Below are 16830 nucleotides of genomic sequence, written 5' to 3'. Positions count from 1 at the left end.
GTTAGAATTAACACTTTATTTAAGAATGTGAAATGTCAGAATAATATTAAAGACAATGATTTATTTCAGCTTTTCTTTCTTTCATCACATTCCCAGTGGGTCAGAAGTTTACATACACTCAATTAGTATTTGGTAGCATTGCCTTATAAAATATTTTTATCTAGGGTCAAATGTTATGGTTAGCCTTCCACAAGCTTCCCACATTAAGTTGGGTGACTTTTGGCCCATTCCTCCTGACAGAGCTGGTGTAACTGAGTCAGGTTTGTAGGCCTCCTTGCTCGCACACGCTTTTTCAGTTCTATCCAAAAATGTTCTATAGGATTGAGGTCAGGGCTTTGTGCTGGCCACTCCAATACCTTGACACTGTTGTGCTTAAGCCATTTTGACACAACTTTGGAAGTATGCTTGGGGTCATTGTCCATTTGGAAGACCCATTTGTGACCAAGCTTTAACTTCCTGACTGTCTTGAGATGTTGCGTCAATATATCCGACGAATTGTCCTACCTCATGATGCCATCTATTTTGTGAAGTGCACCAGTCCCTCCTGCAGCAAAGCACCCCCACAACATGATGCTACCCCCCAATGCTTCATGGTTGGGATGGTGTTCTTCGGCTTGCAAGCGTCCCCCTTTTTTCTCCAAACATAACGGTGGTCATTATGGCCAAGCAGTTCTATTTTTGTTTCATCAGACCAGAGGACATTTCTCCAAAAAGTACGATCTTTGTCCCCATGTGCAGTTGCAAACCGTAGTCTGGCTTTTTTATGGAGGTTTTGGAGCAGTGGCTTTTATCCTTGCTGTGCGGCCTTTCAGGTTATGTCGATATAAGACTCATTTTACTGTGGATATAGATACTTTTGTACCTGTTTCCTCCAGCATCTTTCACAAGGTCCTTTGCTGTTGTTCTGTGATTAATTTGCACTTTTTGCACCAAAGTACGTTAATCTCTAGGAGACAGAATGCATCTTCTTTCTGAGCGGTATGATGGCTGCTTGGTCCCATAGTGTTTATACTTGCGTACCATTGTTTGAAACAGATGAACATGGTACCTTCAGGCGTTTGGAAATTGCTCCCAAGGATGAACCAGACTTGTGGAGGTCTACAATTCTTTTCAGAGGTCTTTGCTGATTTCTTTTGATTTTCCTATGATATCAAGAAAAGAGGCACTAACTTTGAAGGTAGGCCTTGAAATACATCCACAGGTACACCTCCAATTGACTCAAATGATGTCAATTAGCCTATCAGAAGCTTCTAAAGCCATGACATCATTTTCTAGAATTTCCAAAGCTGTTTAAAGGCACAGTCAACTTAGTGTATGTAAACTTCTGACCCACTGGAGTTGTGATACAGTGAATTATAAGTGAAATAATCTGTCTGTAAACAGTTGTTGGAAAAATTACTTGTGTTATGCACAGAGTAGATGTCCTAACCAACTTGCCAAATCTATAGTTTGTTAACAAGACATTTGTGGAGTGGTTGAAAACGAGTTTTAATGACTAACGTAAGTGTATGTAAACTTCCAACTTCAACTGTACCTGTCTAACAGGACACAGAGGGTGTTCTTTAATGGAAGCCTCGCCAACGTAATCCAGATAGAATCAGGAATTCCCCAGGGCAACTGTCTAGGCCCCTTACTTTTTCAATCTTTACTAACGACATGCCACTGGCTTTGAGTAAATCCAATGTGTCTATTTACACGGAGGAATCAACACTATACCCGTCAGCTACTACAGCAACTTACATTACTGCAAAATTTAACAAAGAGCTGCAGTTAGTTTCAAAATGGGTGGCAAGGAATAAGTTAGTCCTAAATATTTAAAATACTAAAAGCAATGTATTTGGTACAAATAATTCACTAAACTCTAAACCAACTGAATATTGTAATAAATAATGTGGAAATTGAGCAAGTTGAGGTGACTAAACTGTCATGATCAAAACATATTCATACAACTGTAGCTCAGATGGGGAGAAGTCTGTCCATAATAAAGTGCTACACAACTTTCCTCACAGCACTATCAACAAAGCAGGTCCTACAGGCTCCAGTTTTGTAGCACTTAGACTACTGTTCAGTCGTGTGGTCAGGTTCCACAAAGAGCGACATAGGAAAATTGCAATTGGCTCAGAACAGGGCAGCATGGCTGGCCCTTGGATGTAGACAGAGAGCAAACATTAATAATATGCATGTCAATCTCTCCTGACTCAAAGTGGAGGAGAGATTGACTTCATCATTACTTGTCTTTGAGAGAGGTATTGAGCTGTTGAAAGCACTGAGCTGTCTGTTCTTAGGGATTGTAATGCGTGTTGTACGGAGTAGACCAAGGCGCAGCGGGTTGAGTGCTCATCTTAACTTTTATTGAACACTTAACAAAACAAAACAAGAAAACGAACGAACGCACGGTATTGCAGGCTACACACACAGCAATGCATTTACATTTACATTTAAGTCATTTAGCAGACGCTCTTATCCAGAGCAACTTACAAATTGGTGCATTCACCTTATGATATCCAGTGGAACAACCACTTTACAAAAGTGCATCTAAATCTTTTAGGGGGGGGGGGATTAGAAGGATTACTTTATCCTATCCTAGGTATTCCTTAAAGAGGTGGGGTTCCCACTTACGACAGGTGAAAAAGGGCTACCTAAGTATGACTCCCAATCAGCAACAACGATGTACAGCTGTTCCTGATTGACAGCCATACCCGGCCAACACAAAGAAATATACAACATAGAAAAACTATAGAAATACAAAACATAGAACAATACCCAAAAACCCCGACAACACAAAATAAACACACCCCTGCCACGCCCTCACCAACCTACAATGACAAATAACCCCTTATACTGGTCAGGACATGACAGGGATAGACCCTTTTTTTCCAATTTTCGCCTAAATGACATACCCAAATCTAACTGCCTGTAGCTCAGGCCCTGAAGCAAGGCAGCAGTGTATGTGCAAAGTTTCAGATGGATAACTTGGAGTATGACTGATCCTCAAGACTTTTAGTGTGAAGTCCCCAGGTACATTTGGGCAAATCGTGAAGGAGCCGTTCGCATTCATATTCCTTTTTCTGCAAGAATATCGTCAAATCTGTATTCTTGGACTTTGATTTTGCTTTCCAAGTATTAGTAGCCATATTATAAGTTCAACATTTGCAAAACATCATAACTCTGAAAATCCTTGTCATTTTTGTCCAAAATGAAAACGCATGCTGTCGTACAAGGTTAGAAGCTACATTTTACGACATATATATGGTTTCGGGATAGTCCTGTAAAGCCCAGCTCATTGGCTATCTAGCTTGACCCCGATTGGTGCTTATTTCACAAAGATACAGTTGTTCAAGTGATGGCCGCCCGCGTCATCGGCGTGCCATGAAGGCATCGCTTTCTGACCAAATATGGTGTCCTATAGGATATACTACACGCCTAATGAAATGGTGAAGTCTTGTTACATTCTAGGATCTCTGAGGAATAGATATGAACGTGATTTGACTCGTTCAATCAATGTTTAGGGTGAGATTTTCCCACATTCCTTTCTTAGCAAATTGAACGAGTGGAAATACAAAAGCGATCGTGCGTGCTATATGGACCTTTTTAGGACATGAAAAAGGATTTTATCGAACAAAACAACACTTCATGTTATCTCTGGGACCCTTTGGATGATAAATCAGAGCAAGATTTCAGAAAGTAAGTACACATTTCACCTTCAGAGGTGAATTCATCAAACCTATCGCGTTGAAGAAAGTGTTTTGTTGTTAGGAGCTCTCCTCAAACAATAGCATGGTCTTTTTTCACTGTAATAGCTATTGTAAATTGGACAATGCAGTTATATTAACAGGAATTTAAGCTTTCAGTCGATATAAGACACTTCTATGTACCGACATTTGTTGTTACTCTAAAATCTGCAATCTTGATATAATGCACTGCGTGATTTACAACTGTCCCGTTGACAGAACGCCGATCCTTAAGAAGTTTTGAAACAACTAGCACACAGCTCAGATACCCATGCATACCCCACAAGACATGCCACCAGAGGTCTCTTAACAGTCCCCAGTCCAGAACAGACTATGGGAGACGTACAGTACTACATAGAGTCATGACTACATGGAACTCGATTCCACATAACTGATTAACAGATTAAAAAACTGTGGAGAGAGAACCTTCCAGAAGGACAATCATCACTGCAGCACTCTACCAATCTGGCCTTTATGGTAGAGTGGCCAGACGCAAGCCACTCCTCTGTAAAAAGCACAGGACAGCCCGCTTGGAGTTTGCCAAAAGGCACCTAAAGTACTCTCAGACCATGACAAACAAGATTATCTGGTCTGATGAAACCAAGATTGAACTCTTTGGCCTGAATGCCAGGCGTCACGTCTGGAGGAAACCTGGCACCATCACTACAGTGAAGCATGGTGGGGGCAGCATCACGCTGTGGAGATGTTTTTCAGTGGCAGGGACTGGGATACTAGTCAGGATAGAGGGAAAGATGAACGGAGCAAAGTACAGAGAGATCCTTGATGAAAACCTGCTCCAGAGCGCTCAGGACCTCAGAAAGGGGTGAAGATTCACCTTCCAACAGGACAACGACCCTAAGCACACAGCCAAGACAACGCAGGAGTAGCTTCGCGACAAGTCTCTGAATGTCCTTGAGTGGCCCAGCCAGAGCTTGGGTGGCCCTGACAGAGCTTGAGAGAATCTGCGGTGAAGAATGGGAGAAATTCCCCAAATACAAGTGTGCCAAGCTTGTAGCGTCATACCCAATAAGACTCGAGGCTGTAATAGCTGCCAAATTTGCTTCAACAAAATACTGAGTAAAGGGTCTGAAAACGTATGTAAATGTGATATTTCCATATTTTTTAAACATTTGCAAAAATTTTCAAATGAAGAGTTTATGCTTATTATGGGGGCATTGTGCGTGAATTGATGGGGGGGACTATTTAATCCATTTTAGAATAAGGATGTAACATAACAAAATCTCAAAAAAGTCAAGTCACATCCAAACACACACACACACACACACACACACACACCCCTCTTCACCCCTTCTCTGTGCTGTGGGAGAATGTGACAGGCAGCAGCCCAGTGGGATTCCTAGGTAGGCTTTCAAATACAAAATGTGCTGTCATAGTGGATGTCTCCTTCCTTTAAAGTATTTGACTTCATCCATCTCTGTGTTCTGGAATGGGAGTGTGAAAAATAATCTATATTCAGTATTCACAGCCTTCACAAAGATCTGCTTTGGGGAGGATTGACTTCTAAAAAGATGTAGGAAATAAAATGTTACAGAGAGTAGGTTATGAATAATGTCATTATTTCAGATATAATATTAAATGAAAAATATTGCCTCCAATATCTAGCAGTCTTCTCTTTTCCACCACAAAGCCCAGGCCAAGGTGATTCCCCCTCTCCCCTTATACCCCATGTACTGTACCCCTTCTACATTTCTCCTTCCTCTCCCATTGACTGAATGTAGATCACTCTTGCCTGACTGTTGTGCAGTCCATCTATCTGTTAATACTCTGTTGTTCCAGAGACTTATCAGAGCAGTCAGACAGAAGAGTTATATAGCTATCTACATGTTTACCACTTCCAGAGGAATGTCTTGGTACAGTAGACTCTGTGAGGGGCTATTGGCAGTAGACCAGAGAGTTTTATTCTCTGGAAATGGGGAAGAGACAGCCTAAAAACACTGAACCATTGCACAAGAGCAAAACCATAAGTAAAAACTAGGCGCAGTGGTAATAAGGCATGAAGCGCTTTGGAATAACAGCATTCATCATCCTCCATTGAGAATAAGTGCATCCAGGTAGTGTACTTAGCTGTAGGCCTGGCCCACAGCCGGTCTGACTAGATGTTGGCAGGGAAATCAAAATGTGTTCTCAGAAGAACACAGAGATCTGGAAGTCTGATTAATTTACCTCATTGGGTCAGATTTGGTTACCTTTTCCCACCATTATTTTAGTTACAGAAAAAGAGTGATTCTCTACTGAAATATGGGTTTCACTGTCATGTCTGATAATTGAAGGAAGATAGAACAACAATAATCTTCAATATTTGAAGTCCTGACATGTGCAGCATGATTGTTGTGTCTGTAAATTAATTAAGGATTGGTGTAACGGCTGTCCAAAGGAGTAGACCAAGGTGCAGCGTTGTAAGTGTTCATCTTGAATTTATTTTAAATCAGAACACTTAAACAAAATAATAAACAATGATAAATGACCATCACGTCTTGCAGGCTGTACCGAGCAGTACAAAAATAAGATCCCACAACTCAAGGAGGGAAAAGGGGCTGCCTAAGTATGGTTTCCAATCAGAGACAACGATAGGCAGCTGCCTCTGATTGGAATCCATACCTGGCCAAAACATAGAAATATAAACCATAGAATGCCCACCCCACACCCTGACCTAACAAAATAGAGAAATAAACCGTCTCTATCAGGTCATGGCGTGACAATTGGACATTTCTTTTCAATTTTCGCCTAAAATGATATTCCCAAATCTAACTGCCTGTACCCCAGGACCTGAAGCAAGGAAATGCATATTCTTGATACCATTTGAAAGGAAACACTTTGAAGTTTGTGGAAATGTGAAATCAATGTAGGAGAATTTAACACATTAGATCCATAAAAAGATTTTTTTTTTTTTATGTTTGCTATATTTTTTTTTGTTCCATGATCTTTGAAACGCAAGAGAAAGACAGCAGGGTTCAAACTGTAGAACCCAGTTCCTACATTTGAATATAAAAATGGATTTTAACAAACAAAACAAACTCTGGGATAATTTTATCCCTCATGATGACAAATCAGAGCAATGTACTTACTGAATGTAAGTACATTATTTACCTTCAGAGGTGAATGTATCAAACCAGTTGCTGTGATAAAACGTTTTTGTTGTTGTGCACTCTCCTCAAACAATAGTATGCTATTTTCTCACTGTAATAGCTACTGCTTTCTGCCCATATAAGACATGTCTATGTCCTGGAAAGTTTGCTGTTACTTACAATGTCATTCTAGTCACATTAGCGCACGTTAGCAACCACCATCCAGGTATAGCGACACCGATCCCGTAGATCCTTAAGAGGTTTTAATGAACTCACAACCCCATTGATATGGCTTGAATATCTATTCAACTAAAGACTTACCGGCAGCAACTATAACATAACATATGACACGACAAAGAACTTGGGGGCTTGAAGGTGACTAAAGAGCCATGTTGTTTTCCATTTCCCATAACTTGAGCGATAAGGAGAATTAGCCTAGTGTAAATAGAGTAATTCCCAACGGACACTATTTTCATCTATGAGGTCTTGACTAGTTCAGGACCAGTCATTGCAGTCCAGTACTGAGACATCTGGCACCCAGCTGTGGTTTTGAGCTGAGCTCTATGTTTCTGTTGAAGTGTGGGACCGTGACACATCATAACAAGCAGAGAAATGTTGAAAGGTTCCTACTACTGTTTAACATGTGCATTTCAGGTGAGGGGGGAAGAGGACAGGGGGAAGAAGACAGGGGGAAGAGGACAGATGGGGACAGGGGGTATCCCGAAGCAGTGAAAGTACGACTGAATGTGGAAAGCATAAGAAGGCAACAGACAATCCATTGGGGCAATTCCAAGGTAATGGAATTATGCTTTGAGATCTTTTTTGTTTTTACTCTAAAATGTATGCCAAACAAAAACCACTGATTTCAAAGCTTAACAAATACAACTCTTTGCACGAGGACTACTTTGAACAATTTCCACTGAAAAATTTACAAAAACGAATTTAGTGGAAGAACTGTCCAAGTCCAAACTTCGGTAACTGGATTACAGTAAAATCTCCCTCAGGTTTTTATGTGACCACGTTTTCCAAAAACTGTTAAAAATCTGCTCGGAATTAAGATTCTAAAATGTCTGCAGAAAGAATGGGGTGTCAGTTATAACATGGCATCTTGAGGTTGAAAAAATATATTTTGGTTATAGAACTACAGTAAGGGAAGTGGATTTACACCCTGTAACGGAATTACGCAAATAAATAATTATGGATATGAATGTCATTCTCCACAAATTTGGACATCACAGCGCAGCAAAAGGAGAGCACAGTAGAGTACAGTGCAGTGCAGCAGTGTAGAGCAGAGTCAAGTTCACTACATTGCAATAGAGTACAGTCGAGTACAGTACAGTTGTCACGCCTACTCCTGCTCCCTCCCTCCGGCGCTAGATGTCGCCGGTCTACTAACCACCGGTCCTAGAACACTGATTACTCTCCCTTCATGTAGCCCTCACAAACCTCAGTCATCAGGCAGTATTGGTTCTATTTTCATGACCAGATACTTCTCTTGTTTTGTAACGCTCTATGTTCATTATTATTAAACTCACCATCTGCACCTGCTTCCTGACTCCATGCGTTGTCGTTACAGAATACTGCCTCAGAAATTACAGAAGCAGCAGATGACTACAACGTCTTCCAGATGGTTGAGGAATAGGGTCATCTACTCCACCAACACCATGACCAGCTGGCTCGACTGGGTACGACCATGAAAGAGGTCCTCTTTGTTCTCCACCGCCTCGACACCACCAGCAAGGTTCTCCATACCTCTGACGGAGGGCCTCCTACCACAGGTTGTCACAGTGAGCCAGTCCCCCAGCCTACCCAGTCATCCACCCAGGTCAGCGATGCCCGACTTTCCCTTCTGGAGAAGTATGACGGTACTCCATTGAAATGCCGTGGCTTCCTACTCCAGTGCTCCCTCTAATTAGCCTATCAGACGGGAGCCCCCATCACGAGAGGTCCAAGATTGCCACCGTCATTTCCCTGCTGACTGGTAGGGCGTTGGAGTGGGCTAAGGCCGTCTGGGAGAGAGGAGAGGATGAGTTGGGTTCCTATGAGAGGTTCATGGCTCTGTTCAGGGTGGTCTTCGACCTTTGTTCAGAGGGCCAGCGAATGGAATGAGCCGGTGCTCTGCACTCTATTCCACAGTAGACTGTGCAAGGAGGTCCAGACGGAGTTGGCATGTTGAGATGTCAACCTATTGTTGGATGCTCTCATCTCGATGGCCATCCGTCTGGATAACATTCTTCAGGAGCGCCAGTGGCCACCTAGCCACTCGCCTCCCTCCTTTGGCTATCCTGAGGCAGAGCCTGAACCATGGAGGTGGGGGCCACACACCTCTCCGGGGTGCAGACAGCTGAGATCCGACACAATTATTGACATCACAGCACCACTCACCCTCAGCGTGGGGCCCAAGGACCAGGAAAGCCTTTCCTTTTTAATCATCACCTCACCCGTACACAAAGTCATCCTCAGCCTCCCGTGGCTCCAACTTCATAACCCCACTATCACCTGGTCAAAGATGAGAATGACCGCCTGGGGACGGAAGACCAGCTTCCTGCACCCTGTGGTTCCACATCGGTGGAGGGTCCTGTGAGTGTCCTCCAACCCATCAAGCGGTCCTCCCGTATCGTTGGCCCCGTGTTATGAGACGTAGATGTGGACATCCGCCAGGCTCTGGAGAGGGAACCCGCTCCTGCCACCTGCCCTCCAGAGCGCATCTACCCACCCACGGAGGTGAAGAGATCGGCTGTTGATCTGGGCACACATTTCCCTCTCCATTGGACATCCAGGTATCACCCGCACCCTCCAATCACTCTCCGATAAATACTGGTGGCCCACCTTGGCGCATGATGTCGCCCACTATGTCAACTCATGTTCGCTATGTACTCAATCCAAATCTCCCCGGCACGCTCCAGCAGTTAAACTTCTTCCCCTTTCCGTGCCTCAGCGGCCTTGGTCACATCTGTCCATAGACTTTGTAATGGATCTCCCCCTTTCTGATGGTTTTACCACTATTCTGGTTGTTGACAGATTCTCAAAATATGTCCGCTTTATCCCTCTTTCTGTTCTAACTTCCGCTCTCCAGGTTGCTGAGGGACTATTCCAGCAGGAAACACTGTCACCACCAATAAATCTATGATAATCAATAATTTCAATAAGCATTATTCCATGGCTGGCCATGCTTTCCACCTGGCTACCCCGGCCAACAGTTCTGCACCCCCTGCAGAACCCCCCCCCCCCCTTCTCCTACACCCAAAACCAGACAGCAGATGTTCTGAAAGATCTGCAAAATCTTGATCCCTACAAATCAGCTGGGCAAGACAATCTGGACCCTCTCTTTCTAAAATTATCCTCCGAAATTGTTGCAACCCCTATTACTAGCCTGTACATCCTCTCTTTCATATCGTCTGACATCCCCAAAGATTGGAAAGCTGCCGCGGTCATCCCCCTCTTCAAAGGGGGAGACACTCTAGACTCAAACTGTTATAGACCTATTTCCATCCTGCCCTGCCATTTTAAAATCTTCGAAAGCCAAATTAACAAACAGATCACCGACCATTTCGAATCCCACCGTACCTTCTCCACTATGCAATCTGGTTTCCGAACTGGTCATGGGTGCACCTCAGTCACGCTCAAGGTCCTAAACAATATCATAACCGCCATTGATAAAAGATAGTACAGTGCAACCACTTCATCGACCTGGCCAAGGCTTTCGACTGTGTCAATCACCGCATTCTTATCGGCAGACTCAATAGCCCCGGTTTCTCAAATGACTGCCTCGCCTGGTTCACCAACTACTTCTCAAACAGAGTTCAGTGTGTCAAATTGGAGGGCCTGTTGTCCGGACCTCTGGCAGTCTCTATGAGGGTACCACAGGGTTCAATTCTCGGGCTGACTTTCTTCTCTGTATATATCAATGATGTCGCTCTTGCTGCTGGTGATTCTCTGATCCACCTCTACCCAGACGACACCATTCTGTATACATCTGGCCCTTCTTTGGACACTGTGTTAACAAACCTCCACACGAGCTTCAATGCCATACAACACTCCACTCCTAACCCTAACCCGTCTGTAAATGGCACACCCAACTACCTCATCCCCATATTGTTTTTTTTCTTTTGCTATTTTGCACCCCAGTATCTCTACTTGCACATCATCTTCTGCACATCTATCACTCCAGTGTTAATGCTAAATTGTACTTATTTCGCCTCTATGGCCTATTTATTGTCTGACCTACCTAATCTTACTACATTTGCACACACTAAACATAAACCTTTTCTATTGTGTTATTGACTGTACATTTGTTTATCCCATGTGTAACTCTTTGTAGTTGTGTTGCTTTGCTTTATCTTGGCCAGGTCACAGTTGTAAATGAGAACTTGTTTAAATAAAGGTGAAACCTACCTGGTTAAATAAAGGTGAAATAAAATGAAAATAAAATCAGTAGCATACAGTACAATATATTGTAATCTACTCTACTATACTCTACTTCTCTTTGTTGTATTGTACTATATACTTTGCTCTACTCACTGTACTGTGCTATCCAAACTTGTGAAACATTCGTTTGTGATAGATCCGGTCCAAATGTTCAACGTCTGTGGATGTCCGGTGTCGATTGGTTCTCAGTGGGTGAGAATGCTGGTTACAGTAAATGGAAAAAGAGGAGGCTCATGGGTAGGTGTCAGTAAGAGCTGGGCGAGGTGACATTTATTGGAGAGGCAGAGAGAGAAGGAGGGGTTGTCCAGACTGTTCTAACACTCTAGGTTTGACCACCAGGCAACAAAAAGACAAAGAAAACAGTTATGAGCTGAACATAAGTATGCCAGTGGAAGAGCGGACAGTAGCAGGTGACCCACAGTTGTGTGTATTCATGGATGACAAGGGAAGCCAGGCATCCCAAAATATTTGACCAATATCTTTTATTTTATTTTAAAATAATTGCTCTTTCGTCTGTGTTTTCATAATTTTCTGTCAATTCGCAAGTGGCTAAATCTCACTGTATAAATCATCCGAGCGAGGGAAAGAGCACCCCTATGTCTCAGAATGTGTAGGTCATGTATCTGATGCTGTCTGGAACAAAAAAGTATGACATTTTGCCGCAGTAGCGTTTGATGCATGCAATCAAGCATTTGGCCTCCCGTGCAAAACAATTCTAAAGGCACTCGTACATCTGAGCTATCTCTGCCGCAGTTGCATGGCAACAATTGAATAAGATGAGAAAAAAGAAGAAACTGCACACTTCTCTTGCTAATATCACTGCTCTTTATTAAGCTTTACGTATCGGCCTCAAGGCCTTCGTCAGAGCTTTTGTGAGTGTTTATAATTTGCACCCTTATGTACAGTAGACATTGCTCCACCCACATCCGTTCAATGCATCGAATGAGGTTGGAGTCGAGGGAACATAAGCATGTGCATTTCATAAGTAGTCTAATAAAATGTGTACATAAAACATATAAAACACGTCTGCAAAACCACAATGAGGACATCGACCTACCAAGTAAGCTTTCATAAGTCATTGGATACAGTGCAATACAAAAATGTACAAAATAATTGAGCTGAGCTCAACTGTGTGTTGTCCAGGCGCATGAAAACGCTCCCCCAAGGGAGGCCAGTTTGGATTTGGCTTACATTTACATTTACATTTAAGTCATTTAGCAGACGCTCTTATCCAGAGCGACTTACAAATTGGTGCATTCACCTTATGATATCCAGTGGAACAACCACTTTACAATAGTGCATCTAAATCTTTTAAGGGGGGGGGGTTAGAAGGATTACTTTATCCTATCCTAGGTATTCCTTAAAGAGGTGGGGTTAATGGGCTTCACACCAATTAAATCTCATCCTGAGCAAAACTTCATAATTGTCAGAAAAACTTGTCTGTTTCTGGTCCTGCAGTAGCTACCTTGCTAAATCGTCCCTTTCCTAAGCCATAGATGCAGATTTTCTTTTACTTATTTCTCTTTACAGGCTTATGATTATGACGCCGATTCTGATCTAACCATACATTTTTATATTGTGCCACTGGCCTGAGACAATTGAAGTTCAATATGTAGCCTAGATGTAGCCTAGTAGGCTCACGTTAACTAGCTAGCTAACTTAACTGGTCAATGTTGCCCATGCGAGTAAGTTAGGCTTGCAAGCATTTTAGCTAGGCAGCCTATGAAAACAAAAAGTAAAAGCGTATAGAACCATAGACCGTTATGCCAACATGAAAGAGAGGAGGAAGGCATTGACATTAAACTAGTCTACATTTAGGAGTCCCACGTTTTTATTTTTTTACTTTTGCACTTGCGCACACACACACACACATACACACACACACTCACAGACCGACAGAAATCAGTACCATGGACAGCCACATTAGCAACATTAATTGGACTAAATTGTTTTAGGTATCTTTACGTTTGTTCTCAGTGTATTAAACTAAGCATATTTGTTGTTAAAATGTTAAAGTTGAAATGGTGCTGGAATATCAGAGGCAGTGCTCCTGGTGTCTTTTTGCTGACTTGCGGTAACTGTGGTTCTAAATCAGTAGATGTTCAGTAAACTGCAAAAAACATTAACTTGCTTGACCATGCTGCAGGTGATATAACTGATTGTTACATGCAAAATTTGCTTTGTGGACTTCACCGGACAGATGTTGCTCTCCGGTTTTGTGATGAAACAAACGTATGTGTAGTTGAATTTATTCCTCCACTGTGGGGCTGTGGACTTTTTGTTGTCACGGCCTTATTGTATATCACGGTGGCGAATGAACGAATGGGCTATATAGCAAACAATGCAAATATCAAAACACAGTTTGTAATATGGCTTTTTTACTGGCTTGGCTTGGTTTCCACAGTGATTTTACTACTGGTGACCCAACTGTGGTTTGTGACTATTATGATTTCCCATTGTAGTAATTCAGTTGCAGTAATTTTGTTTCAGAGTTTTTGGTTATCGTGAGTTTTAATCACTTAATATTTAATAAACAACATTTATATCAGTAAAATCACTATAATTAATTTGTAGGTCTACCATATGTGTTACTTCTGTGAACTATTATTATCCTTCCTCATGAGGGAGAGAAATTAGAAAATAACTTTAAAATATGTGGGTTTTTGGTAACGGAATTACAAGGCACATGGCAATATTTCTTACATTTACAGAAGGTAAACAATTTCTCCAAAACAAAATATGTGTTGATATTAGTTGCCAGGGGTCTTTAAGTCAATAATATTGTATTTTGATGTATTTCTGATACCTTTTAAGACTTTTCCAGGTAGATGTTTTTTAAGACCCTGTCACGCCCTGACCATAGAGAGCCTTTTATTCTCTATGTTTGTTAGGTCAGGGTGTGACTAGGGTGGGTTATCTAGGTTGTTTTATGTCTATGTTGGCCTGGTATGGTTCCCAATCAGAGGCAGCTGTTTATCATTGTCTCTGATTGGGGATCATATTTAGGCAGTCATTTCCCCACAGGTTTTTGTGGGATCTTGTTTTGAGTTAGTGCATGTAGCACCTCTGTCGTCATGGATCGTTGTTTGTCTCCTTTTGTTGTTGGTAAGTTTCAGTAATAAATTATGTGGAACTCCGAACACACTGCGCCTTGGTCCGTCTCTCCACACAACCGTGACAGACCCCTTTTCCATCTGTTTGACCAGAAATCAAAGCCATTATTGAAGCCTCATTTGTAAGATAGAGAATAGTTGAAAAATGTATCTAAAACTATTAGCTTTCATTTGACATCCAATATGATATGCTCCTATGAACTTCACATGTTGATTTTGTTTTTGTGTTTTGCACTCTAAAAGAAAATTGTAGAATCATCCACACAACTGGGCGGTTTTAATGTTTTGGGAACATATCTTATGTGAAGTCCCCACAATGTTCTCACCAGACATTTCCCACAACCTAATGAAACATTCTGGGAACCTTTTAAAGAACAGATTAAATGTGTTCTAGAAACGTTCTTGCAACATCAGGTGAATGTTTTATACATACATTGTATAATCATCAGCACGTCTGGACAGTTTTTGTGTTATGAGAACATTTTCCGTAACCTAACGAATGTTTTGGGAACTTTCACAGAACCAATTTTGGTTTACTGGGAAAACATTACTGTACATTGTGTTATTACATTACCTAGAAGCCTAATGATAACATTTTTGGGAATGTTCTGTGGTGGTTGTTACAGATGTTGTGTACAACATTTTAGTGAATGTTAGGAGAACATTCCAAGGATGTTTCATTCAAAAACAAATTTGAAGAAAAATTATATTTAGGACGTTATCATCTTAATGTTTGATAAAGCCCTAACTAGAACTTAATGGGAATCTTAGCTAATGTTATGGGAACGTTCCCAGTTTGCTGGGTACACTCTTAGAAATTTCTTTTAAAGGGTTCTTTGGCTGTCCCCATATGAGAACCCTTTGAAGAATCCTTTTTGGGTCTAGGTAATGTAGAACCCTTTTGGTTCCAGATAGAAGCTTTCAGGGTTCCATGTAGGAAAGAGTTCTGCCTGGAACCAAAAAGGGTTATACCGGGAACCAAAAAAGTTGCTCTTATGGGGACAGCCGTAGAACCCTTTTGGAACCCTTTTTTTCTAAGAGTGAATCAATCCCAGGATGTAGCTACAGTACATGGAGGATTGAAAAGAGCAGAAGCTTTCCAAGGAGGTCTACTGTACATACTACTGTACTCGACGAAGGTGGCACTGTGTAGATGCAAAGTCTCACACCAAAGATATAAAGTAACAGTGATGTTGAAGCTTCTATCAGATAGTCTATCTATCATTCCACCTGGCACCTCCTCCTCCCTGGACTGGTGTCAGCGGTGTGGTTGGCTGGTCTCACTGTGAAACTGCTTAGAGACACACACTGTCATCACCACTGCTATGGTTCTGAGTGTGGTCCTCCAAGGCAAACTGGCAGGCGCACACAAACAAAAGCTATTCCTCAAATGACTGGAAGTATTTTCCCCCAATTTGCCCTGGATGGCAGGGTAAGCTTCACCATAGCAATCTTTCTTTGCATGCTTTCAACAAGTGCCAAGAGAAGCATAGCCTTGGCATCTAAAAGCTCCAGACCTTTGCTCACCCTATGGATGACCACGAAACCTCTAGTATAGTGAGTCATCCTCCAGGGTATGACACATACTGGGGAAAACAGGGTCTGGGGAGACAGAGTTAAGGTGAGGTCCACCAACTTCCCCACCCTCTCGGCAGGTAGTCTAGCAGTTAGAGCATTGGGGCTGGTTCGAATACCCGAGTTGACAAGGTGGAAAACTCTGTGGATGCGCACTTGAGCAAGACACTTACAACTTTTTGTATTCTTTGCTCAAAGGTACATTAAGTGTATGTCAACATGAGTCAACAGAGACAGGTTTATCCAAAGGTCATCTGTCTATTTGCCATGGCCTCATGTCAGAGCCCTGAGCAATAGTCTACCACAGCTCCTGAACAAGAGAGGGGAGAGGAAGTGGACAAAATGTCAGAAAGACATTTTGCTCTGACATCTGGCAGATCGTACCCCTGCTTCAGACATCAAACACCTCTGGATACTGGTGGGTGATTACTGTAATACGATATGGTATTGCCATCCTGCCTAGCAGCCTGACAGAGCAGTGTGTGTGTGTGTTTGTGTGCGTGCGTGCGTGCGTGTGTGTGTGTGTGTGTGCGTGTGTTTACCCTAAGCCTGTGCAGTCCGACATAAAGTAAACAATTAATGTGAGAAAGAAGAAACCAGGTTTCAGATTTGCTGAGGACAATAAGGACATTCTGAACTGTTTCTTAGTTAACTTGTTAATTCCGCCTCATGAAATAGCCTTTTGTAGTTTGGTGTCTGGTGGACTAGGAGTGGATTCAATCCCAAGGAATGGCACTGAGAGATATTCTGCAGCTGTTCACTGAGGAAAAATAAGTCTGCCTCAGGAGAAGAGCTTAGAAACAACTCTGACACAGCTCCTATTTGACCAGGCACCACTGTAATATATCATGGTTGTGGAGGTAAAAGTGCAATTTGGCATTTAACTTGGGCTTGATA

The 16830-nt window shown here is 42.2% G+C and overlaps 1 protein-coding gene across 1 annotated transcript in view; it reads right to left on the bottom strand.

Annotated features, from left to right (window-relative positions):
• LOC115153249 (carbohydrate sulfotransferase 15) overlaps positions 1–16830 on the bottom strand; it is a 46768-nt gene that overhangs the window by 29108 nt on the left and 830 nt on the right. The window lies entirely within an intron of this gene.

Source organism: Salmo trutta, chromosome 18 (genome assembly GCF_901001165.1).
Source record: "Salmo trutta chromosome 18, fSalTru1.1, whole genome shotgun sequence".
NCBI lineage: Eukaryota > Metazoa > Chordata > Actinopteri > Salmoniformes > Salmonidae > Salmo > Salmo trutta.
This window is presented reverse-complemented; position numbering and strand designations above follow the sequence as displayed.